Raw genomic sequence first — 8,244 nt, 5'->3', positions numbered from 1 at the left:
TTCCATAGAGCACAGGAACACAGGCAATCAATTGCCACTACTGGACAGGACACGCACGCACGCACGCATGCACGCACGCATGCACGCACGCATGCACGCACGCACGCACGCACGCACGCACGCACGCACGCACGCACGCACGCACGCACGCACGCACGCATGCACGCATGCACGCACACACGCACGCACACACACACACACACACACACAATCAAAGCCTTCAATCAAAATGATCTAATATGGCAACATATTAGACAATAAAGCTCTTTGAATCTTGAATTTGAATGTTTTCTGGTTGTAGGTCTTTGCTTCTATTCACTCCCCCAGGTTCCATTGCCTGCCTTGCCTCTGTAACCTCCAGCCTATTGCTATGCCAAACTGTCAGCATTACCACTAACTCTCCACTGAATCTTACATTTTATGTATTATATAATTATAAATATTTTACTACTGTATGACATTTTACAACTGTTTCTTCGAATTCAGTACCTGAGGCACTCAATCATTGATGGAATAAGATCTTTATCTACAGTAGAGCTTGCTAGAATTGCATAAGTGGAGTAATGTATTCTGATGTCTTGACACGAGTATTAATAGAGTTGTAGCAGAAGAATTATGAAAAAGTTGCTGCTTGTTTAAGAGTCCAGTTCGGCAGCTCATCTTTGTCTGTAAAGCTAGAACAGTTAAGGCGCCTCCTTGTTTCCTGTCACTTATGACAAACAATCAGATTTAAAATGTCAAATTTTGCCAGTATAATTGGTCAATTCCTCGACTTTGAGGTCATTGTCAATCTTCCACAACCCATTGGCGAGGTTTGTTGTGTACTGTGCTGTCATAATTTTCTGACAGAACCAGTTGGAAATCAATAGTTACTAGGTTCTGTATATGACAGGAATGCTTTAGTGTCTGAATAACACCAGTCTCTCAGACAACAGACACACATCATAAAATCACAAAGTGTCTATTGGAGGATGCAGATCTAGTGTCTCGGCAAACCAGAACTAAAATTGATCCCAAAAAAAAGAAAAGAAAATCAGTATGCAGCTCGACAGTTTATCAGTTTAATGAAAGCTATGTGGTGGGGTCAGAAGCGTAATTGCAATTCTTTAAACAGACCAACATTTTGGCGAATTCAAACTGATGAAGTGATTGGAAACAGAACTTTAATAATTTAAGCCAGGGAAGCTTGGGTCTCATATCAAAAAATCATGGTTTAATATCCTGTGCCTCTTGTGAGTAGTATTTGCCCATAATGTAAATTGGGTGTAAAAATGAAAAATGTCTCATGAGGACAATTAGATGACCAACCGATAATGCTTAGTGAGCCATCTCCTGTGCAGTTAAAGACTTCCTGAATGTCGGTGTTCAATATAAAATAAGTTATCCCTTCGAACTATGCTGACTGTGTTGTATTAAGAGGTTTTTTTTATCCTAATTACCTGAACACAAAGGATACAGTATTTGTTTGAGGTAGGCCTATCTAAAATGTTTCCAAGAGGACCAACTTGCCATTTAAAGGGACATTGTGTGAGATTTTTAGTTGTTTATTTCCAGAATTCATGCTGCCCATTCACTAATGTTACCTTTTTCATGAATACTTACCACCACCATCAAATTCTAAGTATTCATTATGACAGGAAAAATTGCACTTTTCCCACATGAAAAGGGGGATCTTGGTCCGTCATTTTGAATTTCCAGAAATACCCATTTTTAGCTGCAAAAATGACTGTGCTTGGGCCATACTAGAAAATATTAGTTTATCACTTAGTAAACTTTCATGAAAAGATAAAATTTGGCAATAGGCATCCCAGTTTCAATGAGCAACATAGTTGCAGTACCTTTTTGACCATTTCCTGCAGTGTCCCTTTAACCCTATTCAGACTGGGCTTTTTTGGCATTCCTGGGCCTGGGGGGGGCTCTTTTGACCCCCCCCTCATAACTCATGAACGGAATACGGTATGACCACCAAACTTTGGGGAGATGATCTATATATGGACATCTATGAATGACATCATTTTTGTGTCATTATCTGGTATTATGACGTCATTATGACATCATCTGATTATAATGCCCAAAATCTCGCCATAATGTATTTTCCATCAAATTTAGGTAATGCACTTACATTTTAATGATTACATGCTTCAGACCACTTAAATGCTCACAAAGCTGTCTGATGCTAATGGAAATAACAAAAAAATATGAAAAAGGAACAATAATGAGACTTAGATCAGTGATTTTCAGTCGGACATACCTGTCAGAAAACCGTTGCCATGGCAACGGCAAAAGTGATAAACATAATATTTTGGTACTAAACTGTAGCCAACTAAATTTTAGGAAAAGTCACCAAGTTTCGTAGTCATAGGCTAGCTTAAGTCGTTAAGGAATTATACGACATCAAAGTTGGTGCGGGCACTTTTAGCCCCCCCCCCAGTCTGGATAGGGTTAAATGTATTGTCCCTTTACCCCTCAAATATACACTGGAGGAATGTGGGTTTCTCAAGGGCATTGTGAAGAGAAAGCCCACCTGGGAAACTCCAACTCCCACTGTCGTTGTGACACAGCACTCCACAGCACACAAGTGCACACAATGAAATTGCATTCATACCTCATGCAAGGGGGCAGTACCATGCTGAGGGTTTTGTCGGGGCCCTAGGCAATTTACCTAGCCTGCTAATGGTAAAACCGGCTCTGATCTATGGACCTCATGAATTCAATTTCAACTTCACTTCCGCTCTACGTGTACAGTATTTAGCGGTAGGGACCAAGACTAAGAGGAAATCTCACTCTGTTCTAGAAACCGATCTCTGTGTTTGAGGAGAGGTTGTGTGTGCGTTGCAATATGCGACCTTGCCTCCTCCACTTGCGCTTGTCTCCTCGTCCCGCCTCCTGGCCCCTCCTCCGTGGAGAAAACGATAAAGTTTCCCAGCTGTCAGCCTAGCCACAACAACTTTTGAGGGACTGTTTTTCATTCACCATCCCAATTGCTAATGAGAAAAAGACTCTACAATAGCGCTTTTGCAAGATATTGAAATATAATGCTGTTGTCAGTGATGTCATCATGACGAGAAGCAAGTGGAGGAGGCAAGGTCGCATATTGCAACGCACTCCGCCGGGTGACTGAGTCATCAGGGCAGGGGCGCTGCCAGAAATGTTGGGCCCCATGAAAGATTCGAATTTTGGGCTCCCTTAAGGGCCCCTCTCAGTGCTTTGGCCCCCTTAAGGGCCCCTATCAGTGCTTGGGCCCTTAAAATCTGTACCACTTTCCCCCCCCTAGCGGCCCCCATGCATCAGGGCCCTGTGTATATACAGTAGGAGGCCCACACATAGTCAGATTTATGAAGATATACATGATTTAGTTTAGTTTGCTTATTTCAGACATCTCTCTCTCTCTCTCTCTCTCTCTCTCTCTCTCTCTCTCTCTCTCTCTCTCTCTCTCTCTCTCTCTCTCTCTCTCTCTCTCTCTCTCTCTCTCTCTCTCTCTCTCACCCATCCCCACATACGTACATACACACACATGCAAACACACAGACACAGACACAGACACAGAGACAGAGAGACAGACACAGACACACACACACACACACACACACACACACACTTTTTTCCTGTATTGCTGTCTTCCGTAAAAAACCTGGGGACCATGATGGGTTTACAAAGATCCCATACAGAAGTTTAGGACAAAGAAGAAGTCCATTTCTAAAGTTACACGCTGAAGCCAAGCCCAAACTTTTAGTGTCTTGAGAAGTGGACAAAAACAGAGATCAAATGTCTAGTCGCCAAATCTAATATCCACCTATGAAAAAAAAAACAAGCTCTTGAAGGAAGCAACACCTTAAGACACTAACACCATCTTGTTCGGGTGGACAGGAAGGGAGGGCCAGGATGCGGATAGGTCACGCCAGAGGTTAGCGTAGCATTAGCCAAGTGTCACCTTCTCGACAGGGAGAGCATGTCACCAAGGAACCTTGTCACCCTTCAATGCACCCCCCACCCACGGCCCACACCCCCCAAAAAAACCCTGTGACACAGCAAAAAGGTGTCTGGTACACACACAGAGTGCTCCGGGCGCGTGTCCAACTGAACACAATGATCCGCAACGTTTACTTCTTCCCACTTTCACCCCAGCTGTCAGAGACAGGGGACATTGCTGCCCTCATAAGTTTAAAGAGGAAGGGGGAAACAAAATGCAGACTTTCAAAATACAGACATCGTGGACATGTCATGCAAACGAGTGCCTCTGTCTTCCTACCTCTGTGCTGGTGGGTGTTGTGCGTGTGTGGTTACCGGTACGTCATTGTGAAAATATGAACTTGACAAGGGATCAAAAGTAAAAGTCTGTTTGTTATTAATAATATGAAATAAAGAGTAACCACGGGCAAAAATCTAAGTTATGCAGAATTATGCATGATAGAAGATGGCTGGCCTGATACTAGACCACAGTCTTGTACCTGTGTGTTGCTGTCTATGACCGTTTTTAAATAGCAATGACCAGGGCCGGCTATAGGCAAAGGCGGTCGCCTAGGGCACCAAACGTCTTAGGGGCGCCTGAATATCCCACAGAATTAAAATGTCAAGAGAAATAGAATGTTGAACTTTACGTTGACGCTGATTACTCCTGGGCACATAAAGTATGTAGGTAGGTACAAGATCAGCTGTACTCGATCAGATGTACAACGCTATGTTTTCAAATGCCAATCTCTAAACTTTAAGGCACAAAAAAGAAAAGGTTGTGCTCGCCTAGGGCACCAAATTGCGTAGAACCGGCCCTGGCAATGACTTACTGTCTGGGAAATGTCTACATCAGAAGTCTGTCTTGGCAGACTTTTGTTCTATCTAAACCAGAGGTGTACGCCTAGATGCAAAATAACTTTCTGACACACATATGCATCCTCTCAAACAATATCGTATGTGACCCTTCCCTTATGATGTTAGGATTTCATATGCTATTTAAACATAATTTAAATGTGTTAAAAGTGTTGAAATGAATGAAAATTGAAAAATGTATTGAGTACAATTCAGATATAGAGAAAAGTAAAACACAGTTAACAACAGCTTTCAGTAAATTAGCCTAGAGCGTCACTGAGTATATGGTCAAAAGGGTTGCGCTAGGTCTGTATATTTGATGTCAGTCTCTGTCACAAAGACTTTGCAGCTACCTATGCAGTCTTCTGTTAGAAAAAAGCACAGCATGGGTTTTGCATTTTAAAAGTAGCTTTGTTATGTGGGGTGATGAAACCATGGTAAATATTCAAATGAGGGGAAGTTTTTTTTCTTTAAAAAAAAAAAAAAAAAAATGGCAGTCTAGACGGCAGCTCTTTCATGGCGTCACGCTACGCTAACTTCCCACCTCCTCCTGCGGACTTGCAAAGTTTTCTCTTTTCTTCTCTGTCTTTTTTTTTTTTTGATGTGTGGCCGTTTGAAGTGATCCTTTTCAGGTGAAGAGGATGGTGATGTACTGTACCTCTTCAATGTAGCCTTTGCAGAGTGTATCCCCAAAGAGCTACCTTGCAATGGGTTCAGCCTCTCAAGTCGGACCTTGAGCACTTTTAACAAAGTTTTTTTTTTTAACAAAAACAAGATTTTCTTTTGAATGGTTCTCTGTGAAGACAACTTTTAGTTGGCATTGTAAGGACAGAAACACAGAGTGCAGTGCTGACACCCTTGTCAACTGAACTCAGTCAGCCTGCCCAATCAGCTGTCTGTAAACTTAAAATGGCAGTCATGGGTAAGTGGTTAGGGCGTCAGACTTGTAGCCCAAAGGTTGCCGGTTTGACTCCTGACCCGCCAGGTTGGTGGGGGGAGTAATTAACCAGTGCTCTCCCCCATCCTCCTCCATGACTGAGGTACCCTGAGCATGGTACCATTCAGCCGCACTGCTCCCTTTCGGATGCCATTGGGGGCTACCCCTGCAAGGATGAGGCGTAAATGCCATTTTGTTTTGAGCAGTGTTCACTTGTGTGCAGTGGAGTGCTGTCACAATGACAATGGGAATTTCCCGGTTGAGCTTTCACATTCACTTGCAGGGTTCCCACTCTTTTTCAAAAATCATTTTCCAGGATATTTCCAGGACATTTCCAGGACTATTTTTGGATAATTCAGGACGGATATTTTATCCGTCTGACCCACAATTTGGACATACACAGTGACACACAATGCATTTCAGAGACAATGTGACTTTAAGGTTGAAATGAGTTGTAATGAATGAGTACAGTGTGTTAGGGAAGAGGGTACGTCCAAAGACGTCATAAGAGCATAGTATGGCATGGCCGCAAGGGGAGTCACTTTCTTCTTCTGCAGTTAGTACTAAGGAGACTAGTGATAGGAGGGATTACATTAAACACTGACAACTGGATCTCCTCTCACTGGATTCTATCCATTATGACCACTGACCATGAGCACAGTGTCTTTAAGCAATGTCCTCGGACTACACCTAACCAATGCATTTTAAATTGAGTGATACTTCTTATCCAATGTACGTTATATGCTTAGTACTGGCGGCAAGGTAAAATGCAAAGCCACTACCGCCAGGGCTGGAGTGTGGAACAGGTCATAGGACATAGTGAATTTGTGTCAGCTGTAATTACGGCTGAATGACAGCTGTAATTTAACCACAAACTGAACGTTGACGACAGGACATCCTATTTTGACCGGGCCGGAACTAGCAGCAGCTCCTCGCACCCACAATGCAATACAAATTGCGGAATTTCCAGTGTCACGATTTGTATCGATCATGGCCTTGCATCCACTGCGCATGGTGTCCCCGGGCTACGCCCCCGTACTACACCGTGGCCAATGCAATTTCCTGCGAATAAGCGTTCTTATCCATTCTATGGTCTTTGTCAAAAGGTATTGACCTGGGTTGCGGTTGAAGATCACCAGCTGTCCCGCTAGTAGGAATTTCGCAAGCCCAGCACGTGCAGCCTCTGTTCAATTGAAATGCTTTCAGATCCACGAAACGTTTATTCGGAATTAAATGAAAGTGCAATGTAAACTCACATTAATGTCACATTATCTAAGAAAATAATACCTTAATAGTCTCTCTCTTATCGCAAAAAATAGTGTACTTGGATTTAAATGCATTCTCCACAAGACTTGACTTTGACTTTTTTGCTCACCAACCATTGTGGCCAGTCTTTCTGCAAGCCAGTTTTGTTGCCAGTTTCTTTTTCTCTGGAATATTCTTGCATACAAACAATTGATGCGACTACTGTGATTTGTCACACCAAAGATCAAACTAGCTTTCAAAGTGGCTAGTGAGACTGAAAGCTCTGATCTCCAAAAAAGATAGTACAATTTTTTGTAAGGAAGTGCTAGCACTGCCTATTTGTAGGCCTATTATGACCGTAAGCAGGTTTTCGAGAGATATATAACGCCATGATATCAGCTAGCGACTTTTCAGCAAGCCAACTAGTGACTTCTAGCGACTTTTGGCAACACTAAGGGTCTTTCTCAAATGCAAGGCCAGTGTCCTTCCAAGTGTATCAGCCTAATTAGGCATGCCCAGTGATTGGATACCCTTTATTAGTCATACCCAGTGATTGGATATTCTGTAGAGTTCACCAAAAAATATCCAATCACTGGGCGTGACTAATTAGGCTGATACATTTGGAAGGACACTGGCCTTGCATTTGAGAAAGACCCTGAGTCAAAGAGCAATCAAAGATGGCAACCTGACCAAACTGTGTGTGTGTGTGTGTGTGTGTGTGTGTGTGTGTGTGTGTGTGTGTGTGTGTGTGTGTGTGTGTGTGTGTGTGTGTGTGTGTGTGTGTGTGTGTGTGTGTGTGTGTGTGGACAATAATGTATTCAATAGGTGGATATAAATTGAATCGTCATGTCTTGACTCGGAGAAGAGTAAAAATTATACCACAAACAAAATCGGGAAAAAGTTGAAGGAAAAAAATCCAGGACAAATATTTTTTTTCCAGGATTTTTGGTGAATTTCCAGGACTTTCAAGGACTTGAAAACACATCTCTAAATTTCCAGGTTTTCCAGGACGTGTGGGAACCCTGACCTGTGTAAGATGGTGGTCAGAGTAAGTATTTCAACTATGCTGCTCATGGAAACGGTGCTGCCTATTGACAAATTTCATCTTTAATAAGTAATACCCAGTAAACTAATATTTACTAGTATGACCAGAGTACAGTACATTTTGCAGCTAAAGGAGGATATCCACCTTTTCATGTAGGAAAAATGCAAAAGGCCTATTTCCAGCCATAATGAACACTTATTTGTCAAAAAAGGTA

Source organism: Engraulis encrasicolus, chromosome 23 (assembly GCF_034702125.1).
Source record: "Engraulis encrasicolus isolate BLACKSEA-1 chromosome 23, IST_EnEncr_1.0, whole genome shotgun sequence".
Lineage (NCBI taxonomy): Eukaryota > Metazoa > Chordata > Actinopteri > Clupeiformes > Engraulidae > Engraulis > Engraulis encrasicolus.
Note: the sequence above shows the minus strand (reverse complement) of the source record.